This window comes from Dasypus novemcinctus, chromosome 3, assembly GCF_030445035.2.
Source record: "Dasypus novemcinctus isolate mDasNov1 chromosome 3, mDasNov1.1.hap2, whole genome shotgun sequence".
NCBI classification, from domain to species: domain Eukaryota; kingdom Metazoa; phylum Chordata; class Mammalia; order Cingulata; family Dasypodidae; genus Dasypus; species Dasypus novemcinctus.
Window position 1 is genome coordinate 120,297,642 of NC_080675.1, and position 21,754 is coordinate 120,319,395.

At 40.7% G+C, this 21,754-nt stretch overlaps 1 pseudogene; it reads right to left on the reverse strand.

Annotated features, from left to right (window-relative positions):
- Window positions 1-10,354: 10,354 nt before the first annotated feature.
- On the reverse strand, window positions 10,355-13,621 carry LOC105746758 (activating signal cointegrator 1 pseudogene; annotated as a pseudogene).
- Between the last annotated feature and the right edge of the window lie 8,133 nt (window positions 13,622-21,754).

Sequence of the window (21,754 nt, forward strand, 5' to 3'; positions counted from 1 at the left end):
AGTGGACTTACTGATATTCTATTCATGAACTATTGTAATTAGTAATTGGAGAAAATGTGGCATTGGTGTGGAGAAAGTGACCATGGTGGCTGCTGGGGGTAGGGAGTGGGAGGAAGAGATGAGATGTGGGGGCGTTTTCGACTTGGAGTTGTCCTGGGTGGTGCTGCAGGGACAGTTTCTGGACATTGTATGTCTTTCATGGCCCACTGGGTGGAATGTGGGAGAGTGTGGGCTATGATGTGGACCATTGACCATGAGGTGCAGCGGTGGTCAGAGATGTATTCACCAAATGCAGTGAATGTCTCATGATGATGTAGGAGGTTGTTGTTATGGGCGGAGTGGGTGAGGGGTTGGGGGGTATATGGGGGCCTCATATTTTTTTTTTTTTTAAAGATTTATTTATTTATTTAATATCCCCCCTTCCCCTGGTTGTCTGTTCTTGGTGTCTATTTGCTGCGTCTTGTTTCTTTGTCCACTTCTGTTGTCGTCAGCGGCACAGGAAGTGTGGGTGGTGCCATTCTGGGCAGGCTGCTCTTTCTTTTCACGCTGGGCGGCTTTTCCTCACGGGCGCACTCCTTGCGCGTGGGGCTCCCCCACGCGGGGGACACCCTTGCGTGGCACGGCACTCCTTGTGCGCATCAGCACTGCGCATGGCCAGCTCCACACCGGTCAAGGAGGCCCGGGGTTTGAACCACGGACCTCCCATATGGTAGACGGACGCCCTAACCACTGGGCCAAAGTCCGTTTCCCCATATTTTTTTAATGTAACATTAAAAAAATAAATAAAGTAAAAAACCAAAACACAACCATGTCCACATCCAGGGCAAGATTCAGACTCAGAATGAAATCACCAAACACAATATTATAACTTTCAACAATAAGGGAAAAAATGCCAGCAAACTCTGGGGAAAGGGGACTTCCAAAGTTAGCACATTAAAATACTCAAATGTCCAGATTTCAAGACCAACAAAAACACACATGGCATTAAAAGAAATAGGAAAGTATGGCCCATTCAAAGGAACAAAATTAAGTAACAGAAACCATCCCTAAAGAAATTTAGATATTGAAATTACTAATCAAAGAACATAAATCAATTTCCCCAAATAAGTTCAATGAGCTGAAGGAAAACATGAACAATGAACTAGAGGAAGTCAGGAAAATGACAAATGAACAAGAAGGAATTCTATAATGAGATAGAAATTTTTAAATAAACCAAACAACAAGGTAAGAGCTTAAAAGTGTAGTAATTGAAATAAAATTCACTAGAGGGATTCAAAAGCAAATTTGAACAGGCAGAAGAAAAAATTAACAAACAAAAGAACAGTTAATGGATAGGACAATCGCCTACCACATGGGAGGGCCGTGGTTCAAACCCCAGGCCTCCTTGACCCATGTGGAGCTGACCCATGCACAGTGCTTATGTGCGCAAGGTGTGCCCTGCCATGTAGGGGTATCCCCCTCGTAGGGGATCCCCATGTGCAAGGAGTTTGCCTTGTAAGGAGAGTCGCCCAGTGTGAAAGAAAGTGCAGCCTGCCCAGGAATGGTGCCACACAAACATAGAGCTGACACACAAGATGATGCAACAAAAAGAAACACAGATTCCCATGCTGCTGACAACAACAGAAGCAGACAAAGAAGAAGCAGCAGCAAACAGACACAGAGAACAGACAACCAGGGCGGGGGGGAGGGAGAAGGGGAGAGAAACAAATAAAACTTTAAAAAAATAAAATAAAATAAATAATCACAAATATATGTTATTGGTCACACAAATTATAAAGATGTAATTTGTTAGAAAAACAACATAAGTGGGGGGACAGAGATGTATAGGAGTAGAGAGTGTATACACTATTGATGTTAAGTTGGTATCAATTCAAAATAATACTTTATAGATTGTAAATCCCAAAGTAACTAAAAGAAAATATCTAAGAAATATACCAAAAGGAAAAGAGAAGAGAATTTAAATGGGACATTGCAAAAGATTAACTAAACACAAAAGACAGTCATGAGGAAATGAGGGACATAAAAAGTATAAGAAATACCAAAAAAATGGCAAAACAACTGAAGTGAGTCCTACCTTATCAGTAATTACTTTGTTTTTTTTTTTTTTTTTTTTTAAAGATTTATTTATTTTATTTAATTTCCCCCCCTCCCCTGGTTGTCTGTTCTTGGTGTCTGTTTGCTGCGTTTTGTTTCTTTGTCCGCTTCTGTTGTCCTCAGCAGCATGGGAAGTGTGGGCGGCGCCTTTCCTGGGCAGGCTGCACTTTCTTTTCACGCTGGGCGGCTCCTCACGGGTGCACTCCTTGCGCGTGGGGCTCCCCCACGCGGGGGACACCCCTGCGTGGCAGGGCACTCCTTGCGCGCATCAGCACTGCGCATGGGCCAGCTCCACATGGGCCAAGGAGGCCCAAGGTTTGAACCACGGACCTCCCATATGGTAGACGGACGCCCTAACCACTGGGCCAGAGTCCGTTTCCCAGTAATTACTTTGAATCTAAGTGGATTAAATTTTCCAAACAGGAAGCGGACTTTGGCCCAGTGGTTAGGGCGTCCGTCTACCACATGGGAGGTCCGCGGTTCAAGCACCGGGCCTCCTTGACCCGTGTGGAGCTGGCCCATGCGCAGCGCTGATGTGTGCAAGGAGTGCTGTGCCACACAGGGGTGTCCCCCGCGTAGGGGAGCCCCACGCGCAAGGAGTGCACCCATAAGGAGAGCCACCCAGCGCGAAGGAGGGAGCAGCCTGCCGAGGAATGGCGCTGCCCACACTTCCCATGCCACTGGCGACAACAGAAACGGACAAAGAAACAGGATGCAGCAAAAAGACACAGAAAACAGACAACGGGGGAGGGGAGGGGAATTAAATAAAATAAAAATAAATCTTTAAAAAAAAAAATTTTCCAAACAAAAGGAAGATAGTGACAGAATGGATAAAAAAGTGTGATCAAACTATATCTTGTTTACAAGAAAGTCACTTTAGATCCAAAGACACAAATAGATTGAAAGTGAAAGAATGAAAAAATATTTCATGCAAATAGTAATCAAAAGAGAGCTGGGGTAGCTATACAAATATCTGACAAAGCAGACTTTAAGTGAAAAAAAAAACTTGAAAAGAACAAAGAAGGGAATTATACATTGATAAAACGATCAATTTATCAAGAAGATATAACAATTAACAGCATCTATGGAACAGCAGAATCCAAAATATATGATAACAATTAACAGCATCTATGGAACAGCAGAATCCAAAATATATGAAGCAAATAATGACAGAATTGAAAGGGGAAACAATTCTACAATAATAGTTGGATACTTCAATAAACCACTTTCAAAAATGGATAGAACATCTGGTCAGAAAGTCAACAAGGAAATAGGGAATGAGAACAATACTAAAAAAGCAACTAGACCTAACAAACATATATAGACCACTCCACCAAGCAATAGCAGAATACACGTTCTTCTCAAGTGCACATGGATCATTCTCCAGTATAGATTATATAGTAGGTCACAAAACAAGTCAACAAATTTCAGAAGACTGAAATTATACACAGCATCCCTCCATTCACAGTGGAATGAAATTCAGAACAGAAGGAAAACTGGGAAATTCACAATTATGTGTAAATTAAGCAACTTGTTCTTAAAGAATTAATGGACCAAAGAAAAAATTACAAGACAAAATAAAAAATACTTTGAGATGAATGAAAGTGAAAAGACAATATGCCCAAAACTCATGGGTGCAGCAAAAGCAGTGTTCAGAGGGAAAGTTACAATTGTAAATACCTACATTAAAAATGAAGAAAGATCTCAAATTAGTAACCTAACTGCATACATTGAGGAACTAGAAAAAGAAGAACAAACTAAACCCAAGTCAATGAAAGGAAGGAAGGAAATGATTAAGATTAGAGTGGAGATAACTGAAATAGAGTATAGAAAAACAATAGAGAGAATCAGCAAAGCCAAAGCTGTCTAAGTGAAAAGATCAATATAATTGACAACACTTTAGCTAGATTCATAAAAGAAAAAAGGGAGGACACAAATAACTAAAATCAAAAACAGAAATGAGAATATCACTACCAATCTTACAGATATAAAAATAATTATAAGAGATTACTTGAGCAATTGTATGCCAATGGATTAGATGACTGAGATGAAATGGACAAATTCCTAGAGATACACAACTTACCTAAACTGACTCAGGAAGAGTCAATAACAAGTAAAGAGACTGATTCAATAATCAAAACCTCCCAAAAAAGAAAAGTTCAACATCAGATGGCTTCACTTCTGAATTCTACCAAACATTCAAAGAAAAATTAACACCTATCCTTATTAAACTCTTCCAAAAATTTAAAGAGGAGGTAACACTTCCTAACTCATTTGATGAGGCCGGCATTACTGTGATACTAAAGCCAGGGGAAGACATCATAGGAAAAGAAAATTACAGACAAATAGCCCTTATGAATATAGATGCAAAAATCTTTTAACAAAATACAAGCAAGCTGAGTTCATCAGCATATTGAAAGGATGGTACTCCATGACCAATGGGATTTATCTCAGGGATGCAAGAGTGATTCAACATAAGAAAATGTATCAATATAATACACTATATTAATAGAATGAAGGAAAATTAAATACCATGTGATCATCTCGATACAGAAAAGTTATTTAACAAAATCCAGCACCCTTTCTTTATACAAGCACCCAGGAAACTAGGTCTAGAAGGGAACTATCTAAATAGATATAGGGCATATATGAAAAATCCAGAGTGAACATCATACTCAGCAGTGAAAGACTGAATTATTTCCCTTGAAACTCAGGAGTAAGATAAGGATGCCTGTTTTCACCACTGCTGTTCAACATTGTACTGGAAGTTCTAGCCAGAGAAATTAGGCAAGAAAAAGAAATAAAGTGCATCAAATTTGGAAAGAAAGAAGTAGAATGATTTCTATTTGCAGATGACATGATCCAACACATAGGAAATTCCAAAGAATCCACAGGAAAACTAATGGAGCTGATAAATGAATTTAGCCAAATTGCTGGTATACACATCTGCAATGAACAATCTGGAAAGGAAATCAAGAAAATAATTCCATTTACAATAGCATCTAGAAGAATAATATCTACAAATAAATTTAACAAGGATATGAAAGACTTGTACACTCAAAACTACAAAATATTGCTAAAAGAAATTAAGGAAGACCTAAATAAATGGAAAGGCATTCTACATTCATGGATAGGAGAACTTAATACTGTTAAGATGTTAACGCTACCCAAAGTGATCTGCAGATTCAATGCAATCACAATAAAAATTCCAGCAACATTTTTTTTTACAAAATTGGAAACTCCAACTCTCAGACTGACACAGAATTTCAAGGGGCCCTAGATAGCCAAAACAACCTGGAAAAAGAAGAATGATGTTGGAAGACTCAATGTCCTGATTTCAAAAGTTACTATAAAGCTACAGTTATCAAGACAGTATAGTAAACTTTTACACTAATGTTCACAGCACCATTATTCACAATAGCCAAAAGATGGAAACAACACAAGTGTCCATCAACAGATGAATGGATTTAAAAAACCCATACAATGGAATATTATTTGGCCATAAAAATGAAGCTCTGATATATGATACAACATGGAAAACCTTGAAAACATTATGCTAAGTGAAGTAAGGCAGATATTATATGATTCCACTTATATGAAATATCTGGAATAAGAACATTATAGAGACAAAGTAGATTACAAGATACTGGGGAGCGGCAGAGAAGAGGGAGTTACTGCTTAAAGGGTACAGAGTTTCTGTTTTAGATAATGAAAAAGTTTAGTAATAGACAGTGTCGATGGTAGCAGAACATTGTAAATGAAATCAGTGCCACAGAAATATACACTTAAAAACCATTTCAATTCATATATATATATACACACATAAATATATATATATATATATATATATATATATAAACTATAAAAAGAAAACCATTTTGGTTGCCTCTCATGGGGGGTTTATGCATGAGCTGAACATCCTTCTTGGCACAAAAGTTTGGTGGGTGGAGGAATTCAAGCATCATATGGTTCATTGGACTAGATGAACCTTAAAGATGCTTCCAGCCTGAAATTTGATTGTTTGATGGTTCCCAAGTGGCCACAGCTCCCATGTGGGTCCTCCAAAACCATTGGCCCTTGCTTGCACTTCCACTTAAAGTTCTGGGGCTATACATTCCTGGGATCTGGTTACATAAGAAGAAATTGATGACTTTTATCTCAAAAGTAAAGAGCATGGGATGGGGTTCTGAGCCCTAGTTGCTCTTCTCTGTTCAGAATTGTATTCACAAGGAGGGTCCAATTCATTTCAGAGCTAGCCATGGAAGCACATGAGAAGCCACACACCCTATTGTCTTCCTGCAATGAATCTGGAATAAATTAATGCAACCAAATTTGATTTAGGTAAACAAAAAAATCAAGAAATTCTTGTCAGGCAGAGAGTTTTTATGTCATTTTATCCTTGAGTGAATTTTTACAGCTGGTTGGAAACTCTATCAAATAGGGATTAGAATGTCTTTGCCAATTCCTGATGTACATCTCAGTCAGGGTGTGTGCACAGCCTATCCGGAGCCACTCTATCTTAGCCACCAGGGGTTAACTGTTTTCATTACTCAGTAACCATTTCCTGACATCCTCCCTCCTCACTGCACTTACACATATATGTTTTTGCTGTTGTTTTTTTATTCATGAATTACACTTTCTTGGTTACTATGGCTGTAAATAGTTGATACTGGATTTACAGTCAAGTTTTTATTCTTTTTTTTTTTTAACTTTTCCCATGAACTAATAAGTCACAGTGGAGTTAAAAGTCTGAGCAAATGTGAACTATACAAAGCATTTTTATGCTCTACTGCCATTTCCTTCTCACCCTTAATCATTTGGAGCTGTGAACATAAGAAAATGAAAACGTTCGGCCTCCTCTTTTCCCCCTCCTCCTCTTTCCTCTTATTTCCCAAGTTTAAGAGGGGAATAACCACAAACTATTTCCCATCAAGACTGTTTGCAGAGTAACACATGTCCTCAATTAGTGGGATCAAAAACTGAAGGCACCTTTTGGGTGGGAGATGGATGACTGGTTGGCCTCTGCCTTCTGTTGGATATGCACCATGGATGCCACGGTGGGAATGGCTTAGCAGGATAACATTTTTCTCTCCTGTGATTCATGTGGCTTTCATCCTGGGCCATGGACCCAGTTCACTGTGGGTGCAAGCCCAATCTCAGCTTGTATAGGAGCCACTCCACAGAAAAATATAAGCTCAGAGCCTGTCTCATGTAAAAAAAAAAAAAAAAGTCAAGCTGAATCAAGAGGGGAAATGCATGAAGTGTAACTTTCCATACTGGAAAAAGAGTGGGTTATACAAGTAATACTGTATGAATTTCATATATATGTATCTACAACTTACAAAGTGCATGAGTTTGGCTAAGCCATACATCTTCTCTTAGCCTCAGTTTTCTTATCTTATTCTTATTGAAAATAATAGACCCTACATCATGGATTTGGCATGAGGGTTAAATGAGATCATCCATGAAAAGCATTTAGCATACTGCATGGTATTGAGTAACTTCTAAATAAGAGTTAGCAACTGTACTAACTTTAAAAATAGTCAGAAATACAATGTAAAGCAACTTAAGTGGAAAAGGTATTTGATCTATTTAAGGCATGGATGGTCCAGGAGTTCAAGCAATGTCAATAGGACTCAGTCTCCCACTCCCTCTCTTGACTCTGCTGTTATGGTAGCCAGCCTTCCAGATAGCCCTAATGAACCCTGCTTTCTGCAATCACACCATGTGTCCTCTCCTACCACATTGAACCAATAGAATACTGCAGAAGAGATGGTATGTCACTTCTAAGATTAGGTTATAAAGGCATTGTGGCTTTCATCTTGGTCTCTCTATCTCATCATTTACTCTGGGGGAAGTCAGCTGCTATGTCATGGGCAGCAGTATGGGGAGGCCCACATGGTAAAGAACAAAGTCTCCTGCCAATAGTCACCTCAGTGAGTCATCATGGAAGTAGATCCTTCAGCCTCAGTCAAGCCTTTGGATGACTGCAGCCTCTGCTGACATCTTTTTTTTATTCTTTATTTGCTTTACTTTTTAAATTTTTATTTGTCTTTTTCGTTTACAGTTATGTAGACCACTAATAATGCTACATTTAAAAATATAAGAGGTTCCCATATACCCACACCCCACCCCACCCCACTCCTCCCATATCAACAACCTCTTTCATCAATGTGGCACATTCATTGCATTTGGTGAATACATTTTGGAGAACTGCTCGACCACATGGATTATAGTTTACCTTGTGGTTTACACTCTCCCCAAATCCATTCAGTGGGTTATGGCAGGATATATAATGCCCTGCATCTGTCCCTGCAATATCATTCAGGACAACCTACCTGCAAGTAAAGCCATTAGAGCAGACTGCTGCATTAGGTATCTACTGCTGCATAAAAAGTTATCCCAAAACTTAGCAGCTAAAAACAACAAATTATTATCTCAAACAGTTTCTGAGGGCCCAGCATCCAAGAATGGCATGACATCTTGACAGCAACTCATGAGAGACCCTGAGCCAGAACCATTCTGCAATTCTACTCTTGGATGTCGGTCCCTTATTTTATCTTTTGTAGGCAAATGTGTTTGGTGGTAATAAAAATGGCTCCTCTTCTATCCCTTACATACCAGAATATACCTGCTAGATCCCACCACCCTGACACTGCAGCCTTCAAGGCCCTGCAAAACTCCTGCACTGCTCCAGCCATCCCTTCTCCAGGAGGGAAAAAATACCCCAGATGCTGCTTTCCTGAGAGATTAGAGGAGGGGCTCACTTTATGCCCTTGCCTCCCTTGCGAGCTCTGGGATCCTGGTGTGAGAGTGCTTATTTTCCATTTCCTGGGAGCCCAGCCCTGTGCTAGGCACACATAGAAGGATTCAGTGGATGTCTGCATTTCCTAGGCACCTTACTCACACGATGTTGCCAAGGAGCAGGGATTTCCTTATCCAATAGCTTTTAGGCTTTCTTATTTTTTTAAAGCATCTTTTCATTTTAAAATGTGAAATCTACATTTTAAAATGAAAAGATAAAGAACTTCAGAGAATAATAAAATGAATCACATTTCTACTACCCCAAATTAAACATTTCTACCACCCCAAATAAAAAATTTCCACTTCCAAGAATTAATGATATATGTCACAAATCTGGGTTTTTTAAAAGAAATTAATTGTCAATACAGCAAAAATAAAATATAAAACCCACAGCTAGTATCATACTCAGCAGTTAAAGACTTAAAGCTTTCCCACTAAGATCAGGAACAAGACAAGTATGCCTACTTTCATCTCTGCTAGTCAATATTATGTTATACTAAAAGGTCTAGCCAGAGAAATCAGACAAGAAAAAGAAATGAAAGGAATCCACATTGGAGAGGAAAAAATAAAACTGTCCTTATTTATAGATGACTTAATCTTATGTATAGAAGAGCCCAGGGAAACCACATGAAAACTATTAGTGCTAATGAATGAGTTCAGCAAAGTGGCAGAGTTGAGATCAACACAAAAATAAATTGTGTTCTTATACAACAGCAATGAATAATCTGAAAAGGAAATTAAAAAACAATTCCGTTTATAATAGCATCTAAAAGAATAAAATATCTAGGAATAAATTTAGCCAAGGATATAAAAGACTTGTACATTGAAATCTACAAATCACTGTTGAAAGACAGACATCCTAAATAAATGGCAAGACTTTCCATTTTCATGAATTGGAAAAGTTAATATTATTAAGATATCAATATTACCCAAAGCTATTTACAGATTCAATGCAATCCCAGTCAAAATTCTAGCAGCCTTTTTTGCAGAAATGGAAAAACCATTTCTCAAGTTCACATAGAACTTGAAGTGGCCCGAAGAGCCAAAACAATTTTGAAGAAGAACAAAATGGAAGACTCACAACTCCTGATTTCAAATTGTGCTATAAAGCTCTAATAATTAAAAGAGCATGGTTCTGGCATAAACAGACAAGTAGAACGATTGGACAGAACTGAAAACCCAGAAATAGGCCCACATGTCTACGCCCATTTTCTTTTCTTTTTTAATTTTCAAAGAGATTTCTTATAAATAATATATTCAAAGATTTTGATCCACTAAATAAAATAAGAATTCCATTCCTTAAGGAAAACATACATGTTTTGGTAAGACTTTAAAGTCAAAGATTCAAGCTTGATACCGAGCCTTTAGAATTCTACTGCTTCAATTCCAAAGCACCAATGGCCAACAATTTTATACATAAAACTCCACTCTGTTGTATAGTTCTTTGTCTCCTGGGTCAAACTGCTTTATTCTGCTTCATTAACCCCTTCTTTGCTCCTTGATGTATCTTGGAATCCAGTTGCCAAGTAGATTTTTGGATTTCCTTTAAGGAAACTTCACAATCATTTCTGGGGATTTGTGCAGATAAATGGAGAATCACATTCTTGCCTGATGTCTGGACACTGTTACTTAAATTGTTTCTGGGAAAAGCAGTCAGTTAGGTTCATACAACCCAGAAGACAGCCTGATAGGAAGTCACTGGGAAATTCTATATCATTCCCATGAATAAGGCAATATGAAGCCTGTAGTTCTGAGTCTTCTTGAGTGGAGGATTTTTTAGCTGTGGCTGCTATCCAAAGTTGTCCTCTGTGAGGGATGTTCCAGGTTCTGCCGGCCACCATTTTAATCCCTCTGACAAGTAGAGAGGCCCAGGGCTGACGCACAGAGAGGCACCAGCTACCATCAAAGCCTTCCTGAAATTCTTGGTCCTAGATTTGTAACCAGTGCCAATGTGAGTTGAGCTCTAGTTTCAGTCCTGCTGAATAGAATGCCTTCCTTTATGAAGCTGCTCCTGTCTGGTCTACCCACTGAGGAGGGGGCTGTTGCAAGTGAGGATTCACAAGAGCTCCCAAAGGCTCTTCAGAAGATCTATCCAAGGTTCCACTGGCAATGGCCTGTGTTGTCTCACCTAGTTTGCTGTGATACTCTGCTAGTGGGTTTTGTTCTTTTAGGATTTCCCTGCCTGCAAAGTCAATGGTGATCTTCTTAGAGAGGTGAGAGGCATGTTGAAGTTCTGTTAGCTCTTCCTCTTGCTTCTGCAGAGTATCCCCTCTCAATTTTGGACAACTACTGGTTAGAATCGCTGGCAAAGAAATTTGACTTGTCATCAATGACCTGTGTCCTTTGAACACTAGTTCTGTCAAATTCAAACAGTTTGCCTTTATGTTTCACAGCCTTTCCCAGACTTAATTTGAGTTTCCTAATGAGAAAGGAGGTCCTTGGTAGAGATTTCCACCTTTCCAGAATTCTCTGTCCCTGACATGAGCTGCTTCAGCAGGTTCTGCCTTTTCTTGAGTCATGCTGCAAAATATCCTGTTCTTCATGAGTACACACCAGAAAGCCACAGAATATGCAGGGGCCAGCGCCCTCTTGTTCACAAACAAATCAGAGAGTTATTGATGAGCTTGTGTTTCTGGTCCAGGTAGTCACAAGGGTGGCGATCAGGGAGCAAGACTTCAAGCCTCTCCTGTTCCTCTTTTGTATATAAATTGACAAACCTCATCTTCTTCTTAAAGGATTTGCTGTTCTCTCTTGTGCCTTGGCCAAATCAAAAGGTATTTTAACCTCTATGGTTCTGCCCGCTTCAGTAAATGCAGGAACTACCTGTCTGTTTCTCCCTTTCCACTACTCCTCTGTAGTTGGTCTCCTGATCTCTGCCCATTTAAATTTCATCTTTTTTGAAGCACTGTTGCACAGGATCCAAAATCAATTCCTGATCATTCTTTTGCCATTTGATTATAAGCTTTTCTATGAATTGACTTTTTTGCCTTCATTTCCCTGGAGGATTTCAGGAACCCATGCTTGTATCTCTTTAGCACTCTGAATTGACAAAATATACTGCATGATCTCCTTGCTGACATCCAGGTCAAAAGTTTTCCACAACTGCTGGGAGCACCAGCATACCAGCTGCTCCCCAGGTGCCCCCGAGCCACTGCCATCTCCCCCAGCTGGAAACAGCTGACCATTTGATATTTAACAAGGACACTAAGTGCATGTGATGGAGAAAGAATAGTATATTCAGCAAATGGTGCTGTGAAAACCGGATATCCACATGCAAAAGAATGAAATTAGACTTGTACTTCACACAATATACAAAAACCGACTGAAAATGGATCAAAGGCCTAAATATAAGAGCTAACAGTATAAAACTATTAGAAGATAATGGGGACAAAGCTTCATGATCTGGAATTTGGCAATGGAGTCTTACATATGACACCAAAACCACAAGCAACCAAAGAAACAACAGATAAAATTGACTGACTCTTAACAAAATTAAAAACTTTTGCACGTCAAAGGAAATCATCAAGAAAGTGAAAAGATGACCTATAGAATGGGAGAAAATAGTTGAAAACCATATATTGATAATGACTTACTAAGCAGAATATATAAAGAAATTTTACAATGCAACAAGAAAAGCATAAAAAATTATTAAAAAATAGGTGAAGGACTTGAATAGATATTTCTCCAAAGAAGTGAAACATACAGCCAATACACATATGAAAAGATTTTCAATATCATTAGCCATCAGGGAAATGCAAATCAAACAGAAGGCACTCCTGTTCCCCAAAAAAGAGAGGGCTGTTAGGAGGGTGTACAGAGGGTGACCAATACATTCTCCTTCTTTAAAAGTGGGTCTGGGAAGGTAGATGTGGCTCAACTGATAGAGTATCTGCCTATCATGTGGAGGGTCCAGGGTTTGATACCCAGGGCCTCCTGACTCGTGTGGTGAGCTGGCCATGTGCAGTGCTGCCGTGCGCAAGGAGTGCCATGCCACACAGGGGTGTCCCCTGCATAGGGGTACCCTACATGCAAGGAGTACACCCCGCAAGGAGAGCTGCCCCACACAAAAAAAGCACAGCCCACCCAGGAGTGGTGCTGCACACACAGATGTGTGTGTAAGATGACACAACAAAAAAGAGACACAGATTCCCGGTGACGCCTGACAAGATTGCAAGTGGACACAGAAGAGCACACAGCGAATGGACACAGAGAGCAGACGATAGGGCAGGGGAAGGGGAGAGAAATAAATTTTAAAATCTTGAAAAAAACGCACACAAAAAAAGTGGGTCTGTGGTTGGCTAGCTCTAGATTCTGTTCTCACTACTATATACTAGGTATTGCCCACCATTTATGTCACTTTTATAGAAAATTTAATTTTGAGTTGAATGAAAATTTGGGACAACTATATTGATTCAGCGTTAGGAGGAAGATGGAAAGTTACTAAACCGATTGGTGTCCTTGCCTCAGGATCTTGAAACTCGTAATTATTCCATCTCTATGCCCCAATTTCACTGGGAAAAAGAGGACATCAATTTCATCAGTTATGAATGTGTAAGTAACTTACATAGTTGGCCATGTTATTTCAGGAATAAAAAGGACCAAATAAAGAACTAGGAAATGCCAAAATTATTCAAATGACCAGAGCTGAAAAGGGACAACACACCGTCGTTTTCCCTCCTCCTTTCTCCTCTTTGCTTCTGTACTTGCTGCTTTGGGTGAACATATTGCTTATTGTTAAGGATTAAGATCCTTGGCAAACCATTTCCCTTTTGTGGCAAGGCTAAGAGTATTGTGAAAGGTGTAAGCACTAAGCTAGTGTTGATGATTTTCCAGCAAATATGAGAATTTCTAATTAAAAGTTGGCAGCTGCACAAAACAGCCTGCACCATGTGGGAAACGAGGACTCAAATGTTGGGTGGGATGAGGAGGCCTGATGCAACTACATTCCATTGAACGCAAATCCTTTCCTGTGGGTAAATATTGTCCTGGGAATAGTATGTTCTGTTCCTAATAAATTTCAACAGGCAAAGACACAGACATATCACCTAAAAAAGATCTTCAAATGACTGTGGTTCCTGCAAGCCAGGAAATAGAGACGATTTCCCATTAAAGCAGGCCTGACTGTTCAGCAGGGTTCCTAGGTCGCTGTCATGGAGAAGTTATTTGCTGACTCATCTTGAAATTGGAGAATTTTCAATTTTCCATTGCACATAGTTCTGTTTCTTTCCAGAGTAGTTTTAAAAAAATAATTTTATGTAACATATGCGAACTATGTTTCCCTGGTTTATATTCTAACAAGAAATGTTACTTCTTCCCAATCCTAATAAAGGGGAAAAACACCCTCCGTTTTTTAATCTTTTTCAACTCATAGTATAAAAATGCATAAGCCAAGGCAATTGGTGGCCTAGTTTTTTAAAACAACCTATTAAAAATATGCATCTTTTCTTTAAGTTTTTTCAAATTTTATAATGCTTCTTAAAAAAAATTTTTGTCCTCAGAAAGTTTTTATTCTGTTTTTTGTTAAACTCTTGGAGCTCATGTACCTATGTGGCCAGATAAATTAGTTTCCAAAAAATATATTAATATATATCTTTTTTTTTTTAATAGGAAAGAAAATAACTTCCAATAACTTTTCATTACTTTTAAACAAATGCTTTCTCCCTGCTCAGACCCAAGATTCCACGTTGTCACCCTGCCCCCAGTCCTGGCCATGGCCAGGTGACTGAATCCTAGGCATTTGGCAGTAGAAAGATCCCCTATCCCAAATCACAACCCACACCCTTCACAACTGGTCTTGAGGCCTCTACTTAGACACTCTGTGGGGTCAGTATTTTATGAGGCTATTTCCTGGAAGAGTCAAACTCATTTTCAAAGATGGCAAGGGCAGATAGACTGGGTATCTTTGAATTATTTGTTCATTCATTCATTTATTCATTCATCCCTTAAACAAATATCTGTTGAGTATTTTCTTTCTGCCAGGCAAGCTTTGTTGTTGTGGGACATATTGACCTTGCAGAGGACTGCAGACACTCAAAGGGACTAGTGGAAACTTGCTATGCCTCCAAACTTCTGTTCAGTTGCTGCATATGACAATTCTGCTTGCATTCCATTGGCCAAAACAAGTCAAATGATTAAGCCCACAAAAAAGGGGCAAGAAGTATATTCCTCCTGTGGAAAGCACATGGGAGGGAGAGCAGAATGAATACTTTGCTGAGTAATAATACAATTTACCACAAGCACTTCTGTCGTTTCATTGGCCATTTGGATTTCCCCTTTTATTTATTTATTTTTCTTTTTTTTAAAATTAAAGTTAATAGATCACAAGGAACATTACATTAAAAAACACACAAAAAAACAAAAAGCATAAGCGGTTCTCACATAACCCACTCCCCACCCCCCCACCTCATCATTTTTGTAAATTATATTTTTTTGAAGATATATACATCAAAAAAGTTACATTAAAAAATATAAGAGGTTCCCATGTATCCCCCACCCCCCGACCCCACTCCTCCTACACCAACAACTTCTCCCATCGTTGTGGCACACTCACCACACTCGGTGAACACATTTTGGGGCACTGCTGCACCACATGGATAGCAGTTTACCTTGTAGTTCACACTCTCCCCCAGTACATTCAGTGGGTTATGGCAGGACATATAAAGTCCGGTACCTGACCCTGCAATATCATTAAGGACAACTCAAAATCCCAAAAATGCCCCCACATCACATCTCTACTTCCCTCTCCCTGCCCTCAGCAAATACTATGACCACCTTCTCCACCTCGATGCTAAATTTTCTTCTATTACTCATGACAATAGTTTTATAGTAGAACATCAGTAAGTCCACTCTAGTCCATATTTTATTCCTCCATTCTGTGGACCCTGGGATGGCGATACCCCTTCACCTCTAGATCAAGAGGGGGCTTAGATTCCACACGGATGATGGATGCAATTCCTCTGCTTGCAGCTGTTGGCACTCTTGATTCCCTGGTGTGGTGGTTGATCATCTTCACCTCTCTGTTAGCTGACCTGGGTAAGACCAATGAACCAGAGAGTAGGAGTCGCCACTCTGCTGAGGCTCAGGGCCCAGCTGGCACATGAGCAGTTCAGAGATTCAAGTCTCCTGAGTATGGACCATCCCTAGCACCAACCACAGGTTCAGTAAAAGTGACAGAAGCGGCATGTGTAGAAAAGTCACATCTGTGTCCAGCTCCATCACACTCAGGAGCACAAATTCCAAAGTAGGGTCTTTATTAAGGGTTATATCGAGGTTTTTTTTTTTTTCAGGGCGGGGTTTGGAGTTTTTTTTATTGTTGGTCAATTTTCCTGTTGTGTTGACTGTCTTTTTTTTGTTGATTCATAGAATTTCTTTATATATTCTGCTTAGTAGCCCTTTGTCAGTCATATATGTTGCAAAAGTATCCTCACACCAGTAACTTTTACCTTTGTGCTCTTTATATAAACATAACTTATGACTAAAAGTTCTTAATTGTAATGTATTTGAGGTTATGGATCTTTTCTTTTAGGGTTAGTGCTTTGAGTGCCTTATTTAAGAAAGCTTCCAGATACCAAGATAATGAAGATATTCTTCCATTTGTTTGCTCTAGGCCTTTTAGATTTTAGACTTAGAACTTTAATCCACCCAGATTTTTTTTTTGATGATGATGGATTCAATTTCTTTTCCCAAACGGAGACCCAATGATCCCATCATTGTTTATTGAAATGTTCACTTTCCTCCATTGATCCGTACAGGCAGTTTTATTATAACATAAATTTCCATATAGTCATGGGTCTATTATAATAAACTATTAAGTTAATAAGTAAATGATTTCCCTTTTCTTCTTCATACTTTTCTGTATTTTCCAAATTTTCCACAATGAAGGTATGTCACTTAAGTAATTAGAAAAAAACACATTGTATCTAGAGGGAAAAAAATAAAGATCAAGGGGGCGGACTTGGCCCAGTGGTTAGGGCGTCTGTCTACCACATGGGAGGTCTGCAGTTCAAACCCCAGACCTCCTTAACCCGTGTGCAGCTGGCCCATGTGCAGTGCTGATGCGCGCAAGGAGTACCGTGCCACATAGGGGAGCCCCACGCGCAAGGAGTGCGCCCCGTAAGGAGAGCTGCCCAAGAATGGCACACCGCCCACACGGAGAGCTGACACAACAAGATGACACAACCAAAAGAAACACAGATTCCTGTGCCGCTGACAACAACAGAAGCGGACAAAGAAGATGCAGCAAATAGACACAGAGAACAGACAACCGCGGGGGGCGGGGGGGGAAGGAAGGGAGAGAAATAAATGTTAAAAAAATAAAAAATAAAATAAAGATCAAGCTTGCAAGACACTTAGGTATCTCCAAATTTCTAAGGAACATTTATCTTTTGCTGCTTTTTGCACCTCATGTCCCATTATTCTTAGCACCAGGGACAAGTAGCCAAGAACCTGCTCATCTCTGTAGCATGGAACAGAGACAAAGCCTCCTTCCCAGCCCTCTGACGAGACTGAGTCCCACACACTTGTTTCTCCAGGTTCAGACCGAAGTGTCCTTCCCCACTCTCTAGAGCTGCATTTATTTTCTGGACTTTGGCTCTTATCTAGGTCCAGAATTTGTGACTCTAGGAGCAACCCAGTGTCTTCATTAAGTAGAAGGTTCTCACTCAGTGCCCAGGTTCTACTAACCTAATAATTGATCCATCTCTCACATCCACACTGCTCCCCTCCCCCATCGTTCCATCTTCTGCTTCTCACTAAAACAGGAGGTTCTTTCCTCCTGTTCCTCACACTCTCCATCGATGACACTTGGACTCTTCCAGGGGATCTAGACAGGCACTAATGGTGAGCACAGGTCTGGAGTCAGACTGCCTGGGCTTAAATCCCAGCCCTGTTATTTATTAGCTGTGTGCCCTTGCAGAGGTTACTTACCATTTAACCTCTTAATAGAATGTACTAGTCTGAAAAATGGTGATAGTTGTGAGAATAAAATGAGTTAATCCACATGCATTTCTTAATAGTGCCTTTCACATGGTGAACTCCTAATAAATGTTAGCTGTAATTGTACCTATGATATAAAATAGTTATACTAAAAAATCCATCAGCCCAGGGTCACATTTAGGCACATGTGGTAGCAAATTGTTCAGTACTTAAAGAAGTCCAAAGCAAACAGATGTAATAAGAATAAAACTTTGCCCTAGATAACAACCATTTTACATCACTGTGATGAATCCTCTCTCTCATCTACCCTCCAAACAAAACCCTTTAAAGTCTACTTTGGGAGGGGGAAGGCAGAGGTGTAGAAATTGGAGAAGGGTCATTTTATTCCACACCTGGGTCAGTATGGTGCACATTAGAGACAACACACTGCAAAGTAGAAGCTTAAGTAACAGAGGAGACTGCAATAATTTAAGTCCTCTGGAATTCATAGAAATCCAGAATAGAGTTTTGAATTTCCATCGGCTAGGGAGGAGTGTGGGATAGGACTCAAGCCCATTGTTCCCATATGTAAGGGGCAGAGACTCCCCATCTGAGTTCCTCAAAAGGGACTGCCCACGATTCATCACTGGCACCTCCTCTCCCAGCTACTGGCTGCTAAACCAAGGTGCTGCGAATCTCCCACTCTTCTCCTTGCTGTGTTCTCTCTTGGCAACATTCCTTATGGACAGGCCATATGGGCAGCTTTGGATACTGTGTTTGCTTTGGCCTGCTGGTTCGCCACTTACTTCCTGTTAACATTCCTCCACCCCCCTCCTCAGAATATGGGTCTCTCTCAGCCCCACCTGCTCAAAGCCTCAGCTCTTTGATTTCTCCATCAGCTACTTGGCTCTTGACTGGGACACAAATCTAACTTCTATTCAAGTATTTCCCATCTGAAATTCTTCTTTGGAACAGATACTGTTTCACAGTGGTGGGCCTTTATTAGGATAGAAGGGGATGATCAGGATTATACTTCAGAAAAGTCAAGTTCATATATCCAAATGACTTTCAAGTGAGACCATAAAAAATCCTTCTTCCCTTGGCTTTCTGTCCAAAAAGCATCAGGCTCCGTGCAGAAACAATTATGGCCAAGGAAGCTGGTGCTGAGTATGAGGCCAAAAAACAGTTTAGGAGTGGACAGAGGCTCAGAGCTGGCACACATGCCTTTGAATTTGCTTACATTTATCCTCCTGTGTCGTCTTAACCCAGGCTCTTGGCGTAGTCAGAGTGCCAGGCCAGACCAGGCCACTGTCCAAGGCCAACACGTGTGCTAATCTGCCACACCCCACATGTGGCATGCCATGTTCTGGCTTCTCACAACTGACTGTGGAGTTCAGATAAGGGCTTTCAGCTTGGCTGCCTTCATCTGATTTTCTTCATCTTTCCCAGGTCCAGTGGCCTCATGGAGAAACACATCTATCTACCCCAGCAACCTCTTCTCTTTACACTCAAATGGACATCCTGACCAAGACTTCTACAAGAGGAAGCAACGCTGTGTCACGTTTCAGAGTGTTGGTTTAAATCCCTGCTCTACCATTTATTAGCCATGTGACCTTGGGCAATTCTCTTAACCTCTTACTACCTGTTTCATCATTTGTGAAATGTTGCTAATAAGGCAAAGACCTGTGATTACTCAAAAAAATAATCCACAAATAATAAGTGGGATGATTTCCTGAAAAACATACCCACAAACCTGAGACAGGAAATGGGGTGTGCATGATATCTGGAGAGGTGGTGCCTTCTCCATTTAGGGAATAGAAGTCATAGCTCCGTAGAGAGTATGATGGGTAGCTAAGTATGGAAAAATGATTTTGTGTGTGAACCCAGAGAGCTGTGTGAAAAGAGGAAATCTGTGTCCGGGCTCTTGGTGTATGACATTTAAGAGTCCATGAGTTGAGATGACATAGACAGGGACAGTGGAGCATAGCAGGGACATGTTCTGACATCCACAGGGGTTTGGTTTTGTTCCCATTCCTGGAACAGCCTGTTTACAGGGGTCTGGCTCCTGGAATGGACTGAGGCTGTATTAGGCACAAGGTCATTGGTTTCACTGGGGAGATATCTCCAGTGGGGGACTCCGTGGGATCTGGGTCTCTACAGTGACTTCTGGCAGTGGCAACCACCATCAAAAAGAATGAGGCTACTTGGGGGACTAACCACTATACAAAGTTTAGGGTGAACGCCCTAAAACAATATTAATCTGGGCTGATCATTTGGACCAAAGAAGCCTTCCTAGGGTTTTGGATCTTTCACGTAGATATAACAAAAATGGGCCCTTAAGCATTTAATTTTTGTGTTTGAGAGAACATGATGGCTTTTTATATGCCAAACTGGTGAATCGGGTTTGTATAGTGGTTAGCACTCTGCTTGGAACCTTTACAGGGCTCCAGAAACAATGGTAGTTAGTAGTAAGCACGTGTGCTGCAGCAGCCAGAGGGAGAGCAGTGCTTGGCAGCTGGAGCACCCTAAGGGGAAGGCCAGGGATGGGAGAAGAGAATGGAATTAATTAGCAGTTGACACATACCCAGTTGCTCCAAGGAATCTCCTGTTCCCACACAGAAGTCTGACCCAGTTCTGCTCAGCCCTTCTCCTGAGACTCTCAGGTTCCAGCTACCATTCGGAGCCTAGGAGCTCCCTTCCTCTTAGCAGGCTGTGGCTGGGTGGAGGGAGTAGGGGCATCCTTGAGCTGGACAGCAATTGAGAGCCTTGAACACTAGCTCATCTCCTCCACCATTCCCCAGGGGCAGGGCGGCTATGAGAATGAGAGGAGAGAGGGTGTGAGTCTCCTCTCTTGGTGAGGGAGTCTTCCCTTCCTTGGAACACTCAGCAGCCAGGCCATGGGCTCATAGGGTTGTTTATAATTCTCGGTCTCAGGGAGAACATGCCAACATGACGGTGCTTTTCAAGAGGGAAGGTATTTTCCAAAAGTTCAAGACCTTGGCCTGGGGTTTAGCTGTATGATTTTTCAAACCTTGGAGCGTAGGGTCTTGTATCAATTCCCTCAAAAGGCAATTCGCATTGCTTACGTCACCTTGGGGTAGAGGTGCCACACTAGCCAACTAGGTAAGGGTGGAAAATCTGAGACAAATATTCCTGGATTTTGTCTAGGTTCTTAACTAAACTACAATAAATGAATTTCAAGAGCACGTTAGTTAGATCAATAATTTATTAAGGAATGGTGAGAAGAGAAATGGGAGAAAATAACAGATCATAGGTCCCAGGTAGAGAGGAAGGGGCTGAAGAGTGATAAAGAGGGCTGATTCATAGAATACAATTTTCCATTATATATTATAAATCCCCAGGTTTACTTACATAATGATCCAGGCAAGGGTGAAGAAGGCCAGAATAGGGCACAAACAGGCACTGGGACAGGCATCAGAACAGGCACAGGGACAAGGCGAAGGCAAGAGGGAGCAAAAGGCCTTTGTGCTTGTTTTTTAAACCATTAATCATTCCACCCATTTGCTAATGGTATGGGAGGAATCCCAGCTGTTTGCTGTTTTGATTTATTATCCAACCCACCAATCCCCAGGAGGACCCAATGATAAGGTCCCTGGAGAATATCCTGGGCTTCTTCTGGCTTCCAGAGGAAATCTCAATCTGACTGGTATTTCTCATGAGGATCTTCCAGCAGCCATCTTGGGGGTACTGAAGAACACGTGTTCAATGGCGGCAGTTTTTCTGCCAGGTTCCAGATCCATCTATTGATTCCCTATCTGACCTGCTTCACAAGGAGAGAAATGACTTTCTCAAGATCCCTCAACAACAGGGCAGGGGCAAAGACCTCTTAATTCACATGTATCCAGTTCTCCAAGCACCATTTGTTGAATAGGCCATTCTCTCCCAATTGAGAGGGTTTGGTGGCTTTATCGAATATTATACG